The sequence below is a fragment of the Bos grunniens genome, chromosome 9 (genome assembly GCF_055505025.1).
Source record: "Bos grunniens cultivar Pamir isolate PY7600 chromosome 9, Bosgru_T2T1.0, whole genome shotgun sequence".
Classification (NCBI taxonomy): Eukaryota; Metazoa; Chordata; class Mammalia; order Artiodactyla; family Bovidae; genus Bos; species Bos grunniens.
The window spans coordinates 73,086,850-73,104,345 of NC_141173.1; positions in this window are offsets into that span (position 1 = coordinate 73,086,850).

The following is a 17,496-nucleotide window of genomic DNA, read 5'->3' on the forward strand; positions in this document are numbered from 1 at the left end:
TCAACCTACATCCTGATCCCACCCAACCAGTCCTCCAGAAATTCCAACATTGAAAATGACCCTCTACAAGGTCAAACTCTTAGAAATTCATTATGAAAAAGATTACAGCTTGCTAGTCAAGAGAGTGAGGACTTTGCTCATTAAGATACGTGGGGTACAAATCTGAAAGATGTATTCTCATCAACTGATGAAGCCTTTTCAACTCTGTGAAATTTATGGACATCTTATCTGGCTGGAACATAGTATGTACATCCACTATTGATTAAGAAAACCTTTTTACTTCTCAAATGAAAGACCTATTAGGGGAACTTCCCTGGTGGTCCAGTGGTTAAGACTCCATGCTTCCAATGCAGGGGGCAGGGGTTTGAACTAAGATCCCACATGCTGTGGGTGGCCAAAAAACACAAAATTTTGGTTATGGCGAGTTCCCTAGGGACCTAGTGATAAGGATTCCAAGATTTCACTGCCGTGGCTTGTGATCAGTTCCTGGTCAGGGAACTAAGATCCTGTAAGCTGTGAGGCACAGCAAAGAAAAAAAAAGAAACTGTTTGTTGTTATAAATTCCATCTTTATGTTTGCCAGTTTGTAGTCATTATTAATAATGGCCCACACCAGCCAGATGTGATTCTAATGAGCAGCCATGTTTAAAAACAACTGGACTATATGATGATCTTTTATCTAATTTATTTCACTTTTCCTGTTTCATATTCAGTGCTCCCATATCATTTAGTTTATGTTTTGAATTTCTCCATCTCTTTTTTTGTTGTTCTTTCTCATGCCTTTATCAAGTATAGTAAAAAGACTTTTAAGTACATTTATATAGTATGTATAATATATGTATTTTAGAAAATATGAATTTTTGCTTAGCTAAAAAGTTTATGACATTTTGGTTCCACTTACTTGACTAAGTATGAATAGAATGCTAGATTTCTAATTTATATTCACTCAAAACTTTGACATAGTTCCACTTATTCTGGCATCTAGTATTACTGCTGAAAGTCTAGAAAGCTTATTATTTTAGTGATTTTTTTTAAATTTTGAATGAGGCTTGAAACTTCTAATCTATTTCTGAGGATAAAAAGAAATACTATGTTAAAAAAAAACAGGAAATTAACATGTGATATAGTATTATTGACTACAGATTCTGTTGAAATTTTACAAAATTTTATGCTAGTGTCCATTATTTATTTTCATACCTTATTAAAGATTCCACATTGTATTTAATTGCACTGATTATCTTTAGCTGCATGCAACAAATTCTGATAAATTATCTTTTCATTTTATTGTTACAAATATTTTCTAATTTTCCTTGCTATGGCTTCTTAGATATGCTCATCATTTAAAAGTGGACATTTAACTTCCAAGTACATGTTTTTAAACTATCTTTGATATTAACTTCTTATTTTCTTCTCTGCAATCACCTTCTGTGTTTTTTCAGTCTTTTAACTTTATTGAGGCTTTCAATGGCTAAATCAAAGATCTCTCTTGGTAAATGTCACATTGCACTTGAAAATATGTGGCTTGTTTTCAAATATCTTTTGGTATTGATTTCTAATATAATTCCACAGTGATAAGACTACAGACTATCTATGGTTTCAATACTTTTAGACCATGAAATCTTTGCACCTGGTTTTATGTCCCTGGATATGTTCCAGTGTCTCCTGGTTAATAGTCTATGGGAATTTGAATAGAAATTGTAACTTGCTATTGTGTAAAAATTATATAAATATTAATCATGTTGAAAAAATATCCTGTGATTTACCACATGAAAAAGAAAATGAAAAAGAATGCATGTATATATATATGTATAATATATATATATACAAATCCTGAAAGATGATGCTGTGAAAGTGCTGCACTCAATATGCCAGCAAATTTGGAAAACTCAGCAGTGGCCACAGGACTGGAAAAGGTCAGTTTTCATTCCAATCCCAAAGAAAGGCAATGCCAAAGAATGCTCAAACTACTGCACAATTGCACTCATCTCACACGCTAGTAAAGTAATGCTCAAAATTCTCCAAGCCAGGCTTCAGCAGTATGTGAACTGTGAACTTCCAGATGTTCAAGCTGGTTTTAGAAAAGGCACAGGAACCAGAGATCAAATTGCCAATATCCGCTGGATCATAGAAAAAGCAAGAGAGTTCCAGAAAAACATGTATTTCTGCTTTATTGACTATGCCAAAGCCTTTGACTGTGTGGATCACAATAAACTGTGGAAAATTCTGAAGGAGATGAGAATACCAGACCACCTGATCTGCCTCTTGATAAATTTGTATGCAGGTCAGGAAGCAACAGTTAGAACTGGACATGGAACAACAGACTGGTTCCAAATAGGAAAAGGAGTACGTCAAGGCTGTATATTGTCACCCTGTTTATTTAACGTATATGCAGAGTACATCATGAGAAATGCTGGGCTGGAAGAAGCACAAGCTGGAATCAAGATTGCCGGGAGAAATATCAATAATCTCAGATATGCAGATGACACCACCCTTATGGCAGAAAGTGCAGAGGAACTCAAAAGCCTCTTGATGAAAGTGAAAGTGGAGAGTGAAAAAGTTGGCTTAAAGCTCAACATTCAGAAAATGAAGATCATGGCATCCGGTCCCACCACTTCATGGGAAATAGATGGGGAAACAGTGGAAACAGTGTCAGACTTTATTTTTCTGGGCTCCAAAATCACTACAGATGGTGACTGCAGCCATAAAATTAAAAGACGCTTACTCCTTGGAAGGAAAGTTATGACCAACCTAGATAGCATATTCAAAAGCAGAGACATTACTTTGCCAACAAAGGTCCATCTAGTCAAGGCTATGGTTTTTCCTGTGATCATGTATGGATGTGAGAGTTGGACTGTGAAGAAGGCTGAGCGTCGAAGAATTGATGCTTTTGAACTGTGGTGTTGGAGAAGACTCTTGAGAGTCGCTTGGACTGCAAGGAGATCCAACCAGTCCATTCTGATGGAGATCAGCCCTGGGCTTTCTTTGGAAGGAATGATGCTAAAGCTGAAACTCCAGTACTTTGGCCACCTGATGCGAAGAGTTGACTCATTGGAAAAGACTCTGATGCTGGGAGGGATTGGGGGCAAGAGGAGAAGGGGACGACAGAGGATGAGATGGCTGGATGGCATCACTGACTCGATGGACATGAGTCTGAGTGAACTCTGAGAGTTGGTGATGGACAGGGAGGCCTGGTGTGCTGCGATTCATGGGGTCGCAAAGAGTCGGACATGACTGAGCGACTGATCTGATCTGATCTGATCTATGTATAATTGAATCACTTTACTCTACAGCAGAAATCAACACAATGTTGTAAATCAACTATATTTGAATAAAATAAAATAAAATTTTAAATTAAAAAAATGAACCACAGATTCCTCCAAATAGTTCTTTTTGCTTAGAAAAAATATGTACACATAGACTAATATATACACACATTTACATCCATGCATACATACATAAACATGTAACATGTTATTAATAGTTTTAACTTCACAGTAATAAAAAGGAAACCGGTTTCATTTTCCTCCTGTTACTGTGCTATGCGGAATCTTCTCTTCTGAGTGAGGAGCAGATCCCTAATGATATCTTGGGCAGACACCACAGCATTTCCAATACTTTGTAATTAAAAAACACATTGTCTGGTTTAAAGTCGAATTTCATTTCATACATATTTTCATTAGCCATGGTCCATGGCTCCAGAGACCTGCAGTGAGTTTGGTCGTTACTTGGGTTGCAGTCAAGGGAAGTGGGTCTCACTTTTCACTTCCTCTATCTATTTCTGAATTTATTTCTCTGGTGGTGGGGGTTGTGAGGGAGAATAAAAGAGAATGTTTCTTTATTGATTGTCTACACTTGTGGTCCTCTGTTGGTTGCTGCCTCTCACTTGCTCTGGCTGCCTTCTATGTAACAAGGGCTCAAATATATCTTCTCACTTGGGCTCAAGAGTAAGGGCTTCTGCAGGCTTTCTTCTGGAAGGGCAATATTGGGAGGGAAGAGGATGCTATGAAGCCATACATCTGTACAGTTCCACAGAGCAGAGTCTGTCTCTACATCACCACGTCTAGCCTTCCCAACCCCGTCGGCACCTCCCTTGCCTCTGTCCGTTCACCCTGTAGTCAGCTCTCAGCCATCTGCCATCTGTCTCCACTTCTGTTTTCCCTTGTTCATGTGCATACACGGGCTGGTTGATGAACTGACTGCTTTTGCTGAAGTCCCAAGATTCTCTTCAGGGAACAAGATCTAGTCTCATTTATTATGCACCCCCAGGTGGCTCAGTGTAAAGAATCTGCCTACCAAGCAGGAGATGTGAGTTCAATCCCTGGTTGGCAAGATTCCCTGGAGAAAGAAATGGCAGCCTACTCCAGTATTCTTGCCTGGGCAATCCCATAGACAAGGGAACCTGGTGGGCTACAGTCCACAGGATAGTGAAAGAGTCGAACATGACTTAGAGACAAAACAACCTCTGTAAGCAATTGTCCTGACCTTCTCTTCCTTACTTGACTTGTGTGGATTTTGGGTGGGGGTGGTAAGAATCACCCTTCCTCTTTCCATGGAAGTCTGTGAGGAATAAACAGACATCCCACATAAACCAACAGTGTCTGACTTCAAAGACTTTTTCCAAATCTGCCACTATTCCTGGTCTTCTATTTATAGGACTGTAAAGGAATACTTGAGATGATGGTTGAGGCTGGAGGAAGGGGAGGGGGTATACTAGGGTAACGACTGGAGGCAACAGAACTAATTTCCTGGTTGTTTTTAGCCCTAATAGAGATGTCAGCCCACAAATGTTTAAGCTTCCTTGGAGGATGTCACTGTAGAATAGGTTACCTTATGATCCTGTGCCCATAGAGGAGCTAAATGGTGCTAGTCCCAAATCAAGGGCAGGAGAAGACCTATGTCTCAGTTCAACAGTCAGGCAGAGAAAGTGAATTCTCTCTTTATCTCCTTTTTTGTTCTATTCAGGCCTAGGTAAAGAACCACAACTAGCTGAGGTGCCTTGCTGAGGACAAAGGGAATATGAAGTGGGTAGTTGAGGAAGATAGCTATAAACACCAGCTACAACCATGTAACCAGCTGCAGAAGTTAGGGCTATAATAGTTACAAGTATTTCTTCCTAGATTTCTTACATTTTGTATTTATTTTAAGCAATTTTTTTGGTCTCATTATGTTTGTCTTATTTCTTTATCATCTAAGATACAATGACAGTTAACTTTATATCATAGTTTTAAGTATATTAAAAAGAAGACTGACCATTACCCTAGGACCCTGCATCCTCTTTTGGAGAAGTGTTCATGTGTTTTGGTTGTATGAAGGATGTTTGATGTCAGATGGAAGCATGACTTTGTGGCTGTCTTTATTCAGAGGTTAAGTATGGTTTATGGAGGTGGGTGTGCGTGTGCCAAATTGACAAACAGTGGACTTCAATGGTCTTTTTGACCTGTCAACTTGGCAACGCTACAGTTTCCAGTTACTAAACCAAAAAAATCCATAATCAATTAAAGTTGATTTTAAGTAAGAGCAATTGTTCTGGATAATTTGGATGACACCATTCAATCAATTGAAGGATCTTATAGTAGAACTTAAAGAGAAGTTCCACCTGTGAACAGCAACTTCGGCATACGCCTGATTTCCAGCCGCCCTTCCTGACAGCCTGCCCTGTGTATTTTAGACTTGCCTAGGCGGCCCCCACAATCGCATAAGCCAACTCCTTGCAATAAATCTCTTAATATACGTCTCCTACTGGTTCTGCTTCTCTGATACACATGCCAAAAGAGAATTAAGGCTGCAGATAGAATTAAGATTGCCAATCAGCTGCAGTTGACTTTAAGATAGGGGGCTTTAGCTTAGATCATCCAAGTGAACAAAATACAGCCATAAGTGTAGTTAAATGTCGAAGAGGGAGGCAGAAGGGTCAATATGAGTGATGCAGTGTGAGAGAGACTGGACTGCCAACGCTGGCTGTGAATGTAGAAAGGAGCCATGAGCCAACATGGTGGCAGCCTTTAGAAGCTGGCATCGATGAGGAAACTGCTTTTCCCCTAAGCTGCGAGAAGGAAGGAGGCCCTGCTGACATCTTGAGTTTAGCCCAGTGAATACAACTTCCAGCTTCTGACCTCCCAAACCGTTAAGATAATAAATTTCGGTTGTCTTAAGCCACTAAGTTTGTTTGGCAATTTGTTACAGCAGCAATTAGAAACTAATATATCAAATATATGAAAACTGTCAACATTTTCCTTAGACTAAGATACAGAGTTAGGAGTATTTCCTCCTGGTTTTGTTGTAAATATGTTTGCATGCATTTTAAGCACTTATTTTTGTTTTTTTCCCCTCTTATTCCTATATCATTTAAGATACATTAATGACAATTAACTTTAGATCACATTTTTTAGAATATAAAAAAGAAAAGTGAATATTAACTACAGCAGAGGATAAACTAGAAAGGGAGAACCCTGGGGCTGATGGAATATACCCACAAAGGAAACAAACTTGGAAGAGAGGCCCCCTTCCCAAGGCCAGGATTCAGTTTCTACTACTAAAGAAATCCACTGGACAGAGAAGATTTGGATGCTGTTCTGATCCACAGGTGATTGGAGCAGAGGCTGGCAAGCAAGGAATTTCAGTTGGAACCAGCAAGCCAGGAACACTCTTCTGGGGTGCACGCAAACACCCCAGGCTGGCAAACTGGAAACCTTGGCTAAGACTCACCAGGAATTCCGCTTCTGGGAATTCTGCAAGGGAAGCCATCCACAAGAGGGGCTAGTCATCCACAAGAGGTACTGCATCTCAGAAGTTGGTGTAAAGCCACCAAAGGAAATGCTGGGTAGAGACCCCTGCAGGCAGGTGCTGTGTTCTGTTGGCCAGCGGACTCTGTAGGCTCCACACACACATGCTGCAGGAGCCTGGCCTGCCGAAGCTGGCCCAGGGAAAGAGGTGCTAGAAGGAGCACAAATGGGTGAACACAAAGGACACTCCTCCTCCTGCCATGTCCCTCCAGCGCCCTCTACTGACAAAGCTTAATAACCCATCAGCTGCAAAGGAGAGATGCTTATAAAACCCAGCTCCAGAACACTGGATTTAGAGCTAAGCAAGCAAAAGGATGGATTTGGAGCTGACAGCAATATCTTGATAATTGGAACACTGTCAAAACCATTCTCTTTATGTGTTTGTATTTGTATGTTCATCATACAAAATGGATTTGCAAATCAACTCCCCAGGTATCTAAACCCTAAGGTTTCTTTAGACATCACCATCACTACCACCATGTTCAGAGAATTTCAAGGCACCGAAAAACATTTCCTGAGACTTGCTCTAGGACAGATGCTCGCACACATTATCTCTCTGATGCAGGACGACACAATCTTCATTGTTATATATAAGCATTATGTAAGTACTTGCTTTGTTGTTAGTTGCTAAGTGGTGTCCAATACTTTTGTGATCCCATGAACTGTAGCCCCCCAGGCTCTTCTATCCATGGGATTTTCCTGGAAAGAATATTGGAATGGGTTGCCATTTCCTTCTCCAGGGGATCTTCCTGACCTAGGGATCAAACCGCATCTCCTGCATTGGCAGGTGGGTTCTTTACCATTGAGCCATCGGGTAACTAACTACATGCTACTATTCTTTTTAACAAGCATACGATGAAGTTCTAGAACACACAGCTATTAAGTAACGGATCTAAAAACCTGAACATAAGACCAACTAACTAGAAAATTGCTGCTCTTCACTAACTCAGCCTGACTTTATCGCCAAGAGACTAATTTTTGTGTAATGTGCTAAGAAATCCCATGTACTAGGCAAAAAATGTGGTGCCTCAACTACGGTCCTGCCTTTGTGAAATCCTGCTGGCAAGATTTTTTAGGATATCTGAGAAAGCATTTAAAAATTCAATAGAAGTTATGTTTTTTTTTTAAGAAATTTGATAGCTTCATTCTGATTACATTAAAAGTTTAGTTGTACTCACATCTCTGCCTCCATGAGATTTTATCAGCTTAACATCTATGGAGCACTAAGCAAATGTTAGGCATTAACTAAGTTAGGCATTCTGCTCAATTCTGTGCATGCCCCTTCCTGTGTAATCCTTGCCACAGCCCAGTGAGTAGGGATTACTAGCCCCATTTTCAGATGAAAACTGAGACTGGAGAAGTTGAATAATTTTACCAAGTCATCATATAAGTGGTGGCACTGGAATTTGAATCCAAAATAAGTCTGCCTCCAGAGCTCAAGTTCGTAATCATGAGGCCAGGGTTCATCTAGTCAAACCTGTGTTGTACAATTTATTTCAAATATTTTAGATTTTTAAGTTTGAAAAACATAAAATGGACTTAATGTATTAATAAAAGAAATTGGGCCTTTGAGATTTTTAGGCTTCTTTAAGAATGTTAAGTGATTATACATGGACAGCCCATTTCTAACCATTTGAGTAGCAGGAAAAGAGTTTCGTATATAGTACCTCTTACCCATCTTCATTAATTTCAAGTGAGGTAGGACAGACCCATAGGTTTGGTCTTCCCTAGTGACTCAGTGGTAAAGAATCCACCTTCCAATGCAGAAGACATGGGTTCGATCCTTGGGTCAGGAAGATTCTCTGGAGGAAGAAATGGCAACCCACTCACTCCAATACTTTTGCCTGGGAAATCTCATGGACAGAGGAGCCTAGTGGTATTGATGCTGAAGCTGAAGCTCCAATACTTTGGCCACCTGATGTGAAGACCCAGAACATTGGGAAAAACCCTGATGCTGGGAAAGATTGAGGGCAGGAGGAGAAGGGGGCAACAAAGGATGAGATGGTTGGGTGGCATCACCGACTCAATGGACATGAGTTTGAGCAAACTCCAGAAGAGTGAAGGACAGGGAAGGCTGGTGTGCTGCAGTCCATGGGATTGCAAAGAGTCAGACAGGACTGAGGGACTGAACAATAAACAATGACAAAGGGCCTTCTACAGGCCTTTCAATCTGTGGACATGGGTCAATTATATCTTCCTGGGACTTCAGGCAGCTCCATGGCTAGGACTGCCTGTGCTAGGTTGCATCAATTGTTCCAACTCTTTGCAGCCCCATGGACTGTAGCCCTCCAGGCTCCTCTGTCCAAGGGATTCTCCAAGCAAGAATACTGGAGTGGTTGCCATGCCCTTCTCCAGGTTGCTAGGTCTAAAAGTTGTAATTACCAAGAGTTGGTAATTACTGTTCTAATTAATGGAAATTTCACCTTGCATAATTTTCCCAATTCCCAGATTTCTCTGAATAAACTCCTCCTTTCTGTTCAAGTATCATACCACACGATGGCAGCCTTGTTTCTTGTTTTCTCTTCTGTATTTTCAAGGCCGAAATCCTCAGTATTACTGAATGAGTAGTGGGGTTGGGAAAAAATCAACTGATTTAGGACCAAGTTTCTGAAGGAAACTAGTGGGAAAAAAATAAGTGTGGGCCTTCATTGCCTTATTTATGAAACTGAATTAATCTCCAAAGTCTCTTCAAAGCTCTGATTTATGATTCCAAAGCTGACTTGACACTGAACTTGAATCTACTGAGAGAAGAGGATGATGAGACAAAGCCTTCAGGAGCAAGCTGACGAGCACAGGCAAAGAGTAAGATGAGCAAGGGCATGAAGTGAGGTGCTCCCAGCATCTTCCAGATAGAACATAAGAAAACAAGTTCAGCAAACCTCTTTGAATGTTTGAGGGTCTCCTGGGCAAACCAAATTAAGAAGACTGTGATGGAGGTTATACATGAGCTGGAAAACACTGGTTGTGTTTAATTCTCAAATCCTAGAAAATGTACTTAAAACCAATCATTATGTATAAAACTACCACCTCAGAGGAAAACCAGAAAGAATTAATTCCCAATGAAAGTAACTCTAACAGCTGCTCCTAGGACAAATACAAAAACATTCTAATTCAATCATGGCATGGTTTCAGGGGGAAAACCAATACCTAATCAATAACGTTATAGCTCTTCTGAAGAAAAAAATAATAGAAAGATAGTAGTCTGCATGGTGTCTAAAATAGGGGAAACAGAGAAGTTATAATGTCTTCTGTAGCATTGAGAGAATGTCTTGGCGCATTACATATACATTTGGATCCATTTGAGGTTAATGTCTTTTTTTCAGCTTTCTTGGGGTTTCTTCTGTCTTTCTTTTCTAACTTGATACTTCCATAATGACTTTTCAGGCTTTATTCCCTAGACCAAGTAAAAAGCTTGTTAATTGTGTTAGCTAAAACTTCTGTAGCTCTATTAATTTTTATTGCTTTATCTATCAATAATTCAGAGATTTATTAGCATATCAGCTCTGATATAAATTTGTCAATTTCTCATCATATATCATTAAGTTTGTGCTTATCTTCCCAATATGGCTACTAGTTTTTAATGGTTAATATTTTTCTGGAACCATTTGCATTTTTTTAGTTTGCATTCTTTCTGTTCTTTATAAAAAATATTTTGGCAACAATATAGTTTCTCTCTTTTTTTTTCAATCCACCAGAAAAGTCTCATTTTAAAACTGGTGAGCTAAATATATTTATACACAGATTATAGTTGAACTATTTTTAATCTATTACTATATTTTCTGATTTCTTTTTGCATATGAGGTTAAGCCATTTACGTGTATTATGCTTACTGGAAATTTAGAACATGTTTCTTCTCTGTATGTTCTCTTTTGTTTTACTATATGTTTTTTCTCTCTTGACTTTCTTTATATCCATTTAATTATTTATTCGTTTTGTTCTTTAATTTTTGCCTTCTACTAGATGGGAATTTCGGAGAAGGCAATGGCACCTCACTCCAGTACTCTTGCCTGGAAAATCCCATGGATGGAGGAGCCCGGTAGGCTGCAGTCCATGGGGTCACTAAGAGTCGGACACGACTGAGCGACTTCACTTTCACTTTTCACTTTCATGCTTTGGAGAAGGAAATGGCAACCCACTCCAGTGTTCTTGCCTGGAGAATCCCAGGGACGGGGGTGCCTGGTGGGCTGCCGTCTATGGGGTCGCACAGAGTCGGACACGGCAGCAGCAGCAGATGGGAATTTATAGTCTATTTTCTACTGTTTATAATAGCAGTAGTCTTCTAGTAATCTTACTTAACAACTCAACAATACCTAATGTTTCTGCTGCTGCTAAGTCACTTTAGTCGTGTCCGACTCTGTGCGACCCCACAGACGGCAGCCCACCAGGCTCCCCCATCCCTGGGATTCTCCAGGCAAGAACACTGGAGTGGGTTGTCATTTCCTTCTCCAATGCATGAAAGTGAAAAGTGAAAGTGAAGTCGCTCAGTCGTGTCCGACTCTTAGTGACCCCATGGACTGCAGCCTACCGGGCTCCTCCATCCATGGGATTTTCCAGGCAAGAGTACTGGAGTGGGTTGCCATTGCCTTCTCCGATACCTAATGTTACACATACCTTAACTCCTCTTTTAAACAATACAACTCCTAGGATGCTCTTTTTGCATCAACTTCCACTGTGCTCCCCCAATTTATGCATGCATGCTAACACGCTTCAGTCGTGTCTGACTCTTTGCAATCCTATGGATTGTAGCCCACAAGAATACTGGAGTGGATTGCCATGCCCAACTCCAGGGAATCTTCCCAGCCAGGGACTGAAACTTCTACTCCTGCAGCTTCTGCATTGCAGGTGGATTCTTCACCAGTGAGTGACTGGGGAAGCCCCCAACTTAACTAATGGCTAAATGGCATAAAATTTCTAGAGTAGTAATAAAGTACACAATTTTTCCACCACTAGAGGGCAACATACATTTTCAAGATTATTTTATATATTTCAAAATAATATTATTTATCTAAGTCATGAATTGAATTATTTATCCAATGACCAAATAAAGTTTATTTCAAGGAGGTGATCTAAAGACATATTTACCTCCTTAGTCTTTGAAAATCCAATTAAATTAACAGGAAAAAATATAAAAATTAATTCAGAGCACTGAAAAGAAGTCTATGATGCCAGAAGTCTAGAGCAGTGGGGAATTTCTGAACCACACAAAGGAGATGTCACGCTACAGTGTTAAGTCTGGTTAGGAATAGGATGGCAGGAGGTGGCAGACTAAAGGAGACTTCACTTCGTGTGGGTTGTCTGAATGTCTACTGAGAAGTGTATTCATGTATCACCTGGTAGAATGAAAGATTACATAGTCATTTTAAAACAAACTATATGGATAGAGATTCAATGATAAAACCTAACAGAGCTGAGAATCCTTGAAACCCAGGCCAATACTTTGGTTTCAAAATAGAGAATAAGTTTCTGTTGTTTTAAACCACCAAGTTTGTGGTACTTTGTTATAGCAGGCCTAGAAAATTAATTGGAGAAGGCAATGGCACCCCACTCCAGTACTCTTGCCTGGAAAATCCCATGGATGGAGGAGCCTGGTGGGCTGCAGTCCATGGGGTCGATAACAGTCGGACACAACTGAGCGACTTCACTTTCACTTTTCAATTTCATGCATTGGAGAAGGAAATGGCAACCCACTCCATTGTTCGTGCCTGGAGAATCCCAGGGATGGGGAACCTGGTGGGCTGCTGTCTCTGGGGTCGCACAGAGTTGGACACGACTGAAGTGACTTAGCAGCAGCAGCAGCAGAAAATGAATGCAACCTTGACAGCTTCAATATAAAAGTGGGGAGGAGATAAAGGAGAATGATTACCAAATACAAATAACCATATGGATATAATAAGCTAATAGATAACATACAAAGATACTGCAGTCCCTGGTTCTGTAATTGTTCAGGAGACCATAATTTATATCTATGGCCTTCATTTTCCACTACCCATTCTGTATTTCCCCTGCCTTCAGTCAGAACCTCAACCGGTTGGAATTCTTTGCTTGGTGAAATGATTCAAATCTTCATTTCCAAAGATTCTGAGTCCTCAAGAAAATTACTTTTTATTTTTTGTTGATTTAATTTTTCATTAGCCTTGATATTAGACATGAAAGTACTAAGAGGTTACCTGGAAAATCTTCTGGGTTCCAGACTCTGGTCCTTGCCCCCACTGTATAGAATAAGCAAGCCAATTTCCCCTTGGTAACCAGGACCAATCACTCCAGCCTGCAGATTATCCCATTTTTGTTTTGGTGGTATAAGGAACCCCAAATGACCAGTTGGTAGCCTCGTCATTCAATGTAGTGGAACCATAGCATATCCTGAAGGTACATTCTCCCCATGGGGACTAAGATCTCTATACCAGCAGCAGCAAAGTTTTTAGGTAAGGGAAGAAAAATCCTGAGAGCAGACTGTTAGGTGAAATTGTGAAAAGAGACACTGACTGCCACACCTTGCTTCAAATGGATTCTGCCTATGATAGGGAGAAAGCCATATAATGGTCTCTGATTCAAAACATAATCCGGTCAAACAGAATCCTATTTTTCCAGAGTACTGCTTCCCAACTGACCATAACAGTGTCATTAGTAAGTCATTTTAAAGTTCAGTTAAGCCAGTTGCTTCCAAGTGATGGCATATGTGGTAAGGTCAGTTAATTCCGTAGACATGGACCCACAGCTACACTTCCTTTGCTCTGAACCAAGTACCCTGATTAGATGCAGTGTTGTGTGTAATACACCAGTGGTAGATAAACCACTTTGTGACTTCACAGTGGTGTTGGCAGAAACATTATGAGTAGTCAAGGCCAAACCATTTCTAGAACATGTAATTATTCTAATGAGGACGAATCTTTGCTCTCTCAATGATGGAAGAGGTCCAATGTAATCAACCTGCCAGATGGCTGGTTCATCACCCTGGGGACCAGGGCCATATCAGAGACTCAATGTTGTTTTTCTGCTCTTGACAAATTAGGCATTTGGCAACAGTGTCAGCAAGATGACCCTTACCATGGGAAAATCCAGGTTGCTGAGCACATGCACAGCCTGCATCCCTACCGCCACGGCCACTCGGTCCACAAGCCACAGAGCAAGCTCTGAGGTGGCTGGGCAAACCCAGAGTGCGCCATTTAGTCCACCTAATTATTGACAGTCTCCTCTACAGCGGGTACCCTTACTGTACATTCAAATAAGACACAGATATCTTCACAGTCTGCGCCCATTCAGAGAAATCCATCCATATTCAATACTTCTTTCCCATACTTCCTCATCTCCAATCTTCCAGTCCCATTCCATCTAGAAAAACCATTAGCAACTGCCCATTCTGGTCATTTCTCACACCAGACATGGCAGATAAATATACTATTCAAATTATGCCCACTTAGAAGATTTTCCTTTACCCTTGACTGTCCTTCAGACCCCTGAGAGGAGCTGAGGAAGCCACTGTGCTGCCAGAGGTAGATTCTAGAAAAGTCTCCCATGCTTCAGGTGCCTGATAGGGGAACAAAATTTTTTCCTCCTTCAATGTCACTCCAGCACTTTTTCTACTGACAAAGCTTAACACTGTGATAGTTAACAAAAGAAGAATGTTTACTGTGTCAAAACCCACCTTCATAGAACAGGCACACAGAGTGAATGTGGAACTAAGAATCATAACTCAATCACAGTACAGTTATTATATAATCGTCCTACCTCAGCTCAGAAACCCACTGCTCTGTCAACCACTGTGGCTACTGTACCTCCCATTTGGACTCGCATTAGATTGGAGATAGGTAAAGAGTAGAAGTTGTTGCCCCAAATAGAAGGAAAGAGTACTCTTCCCAAAAGAAGAGAGCAGTTCTGGGTTGTTCAGTTCAGGTCAGTCGTTCAGTCGTATGCGACTCTTTGCAACTCCATGAATCGCAGCACGCCAGGCCTCCCTGTCCATCACCAACTCCTGGAGTTCACTCAGACTCACGTCCATCAAGTCAGTGATGCCATCCAGCCATCTCATCCTCTGTCGTCCCCTTCTCCTCCTGCCCCCAATCCCTCCCAGCATCAGAGTCTTTTCCAATGAGTCAACTCTTTGCATGAGGTGGCCAAAGTACTGGAGTTTCAGCTTTAGCATCATTTCTTCCAAAGAAATCCCAGGGCTGATATCCTTCAGAACGGACTGGTTGGATCTCCTTGCAGTCCAAGGGACTCTCAAGAGTCTTCTCCAACACCACAGTTCAAAAGCATCAGTTCTTCGGCGCTCAGCTTTCTTCACAGTCCAACTCTCACATCCATACATGACCACTGGAAAAACCACAGCCTTGACTAGACGGACCTTTGTTGGCAAGTTGGACCTTTGTTCTGGGTTGACAAAACAATAAATGTTCCCTTCACATCATCCTTGGCTCCACAATACACACACACACACACACACACACACACAGAGTTTTCTCCATATTTATAGTTTCTCTTGACATAAAGTGATGATCTCATAAGAAATTGAAAATGTACTCAATTCCTACCCAGTAGGAGGAGAAAACTCAAAGTCATGTCCAGCACAAATTCAGAGTTTTTGGGTGTAGTCAGTCTAACAGGTCCAGATGTACCTAACTGATGAATAATAAATTTTTCCCAATACACAAATATACAATAAAGGAGGTGGGGTGGGATAAGAAAAACTAATGAGAAAGGGCAAAAAGGAGACACAACACGTGATAGCTGTGAGATCACATCATATCCTGTTGGACAAGAGTAACAAGCAGAGAACTGAGATCTCTGGTGAGCCAATCAAAGTGTCCAGATTTCTTCTACGTATTATCCTCAAAGACCCTGCCTTAGAGGAGTGCTAAGAAGGAATCTCTTGGGACTGCCTCAGCAATTGAATTCATCTTCCTACAGAGACGGAGAATGGGACATTGTCTTTGAGGCAATACACTGGTTGGTAGATGCTTTTTGCCAGAGTGAGGACTTTCTGGCAACACCTTCAAACTTACTTGGCTGCCAGTCAATGTCATTTGGGGGAAATCTATTAGCTTGTTATCAGAAATCTCATTGAGACATAAGCTTTGAATATGGACTCTGCCCTTCCTGTTTCTACCTCTTGGAAACTAACCTGGCAACTCCATCAATCTCCCTAGATCCCTGTGCACTGTCTTTGCCATAGACACTATCTGAGCACAGAGGGAGGGAACAGCTGGCATCATAAAATCAGGTTACAGTATCAGACTCTGCCCCATAAGTTGCACACTACTTAACTGGCAAACTGGGAGGAATTACTCTTTCAACTGGGGTACAGACTGTATAACAGGAGATATTCAAGAAGAATTCTAAGAAATGAGGATCCCTGACACCACTGCTCTGCTTGATCACTGCATTCATAGTTAATGTGTTAACTTCACGTGGGGTAGAAAATTTTATTGTTTCAATTGGCAGAGTAGATATTATCTGATCTCTACTAGTGTAGGATAACTAAACCACTGGCAGAAAGGACTCCTCTTAACAATGCTGTTTAAGTACCATTCCACTACCACTTACCTCTTCAGAAAGGCTATGCTGAACAGTTTTTCTATATCAAAGCACTAAAGGAAATAAATCAACATATTCCAATAGCCTGATTTTTTTTTAGCTAAGTTCATAAAACTGGAGGCTTAATGGGCATAACTATGGTAAAGGATCAGATTTGTTACCAACCCAACACAAATATTTCTATAAATACAAAGTTGCATGTTTAGATGTAACAGTAATGTCAGATTACTGAAAGTCTCAAAATGTTCCTTTTGATTTCTATACCTATTTCATTGCTGATCAGTACAGTTTACAGATGGGCTTTTGCCTTTATATCACATTTTAAACAGCATTTATCCAACTTATAAAGCTTACTGTTTTACCAGCCTAAATATCAATTTCTGTATTAATCAAGAGTCTTGGTTTGGCACAATGAGGTACCATCTTATGCCGGTCAGAATGGCTGCTATCAAAACATCTACAAACAATAAATGCTGGAGAGGGTGCGGAGAAAAAGGAACCCTCTTACACTGTTGGTGGGAATGCAAAATAGTACAGCCACTATGGAGAACAGTGTGGAGATTCCTTAAAAAACTGGAAATAGAACTGCCATATGACCCACCAATCCCACTGCTGGACATACACACCGAGGAAACCAGAATTGAAAGAGACACATGTATGCCAGTGTTCATTGCAGCACTGTTTACAATAGCCAGGACATGGAAGCAACCTAGATGTCCCTTGGCAGAAGACTGGATAAGAAAGCTGCGGTACATATACACAATGGAATATTACTCAGCTATTAAAAAGAATGCATTTGAGTCAGTTCTAATGAGGTGGATGAAACTGGAGCCTATTATACAGAGCGAAGTAAGTCAGAAAGAAAAACACCAATACAGTATATTAACACATATATATGGAACTTAGAAAGATGGTAACAATGACCCTATATGAGAAACAATGAAAGTGACACAGATATAAAGAACAGAATTTGGACTCCGTGAGAGAAGGCGAGGATAGGATGATTTGAGAGAATAGCATTGAAACATGTGTATCATCGTATGTGAAATAGATCGACAGTCCAAGTTTGATGCATGAAACAGGGTGCTCAGGGCTGGTGCACTGGGATGACCCTGAGGGATGGGATGGGAAGGGAGGTGGGAGGGAGGTTCAGGATGGGGAACACATGTACACCCATGGCTGAT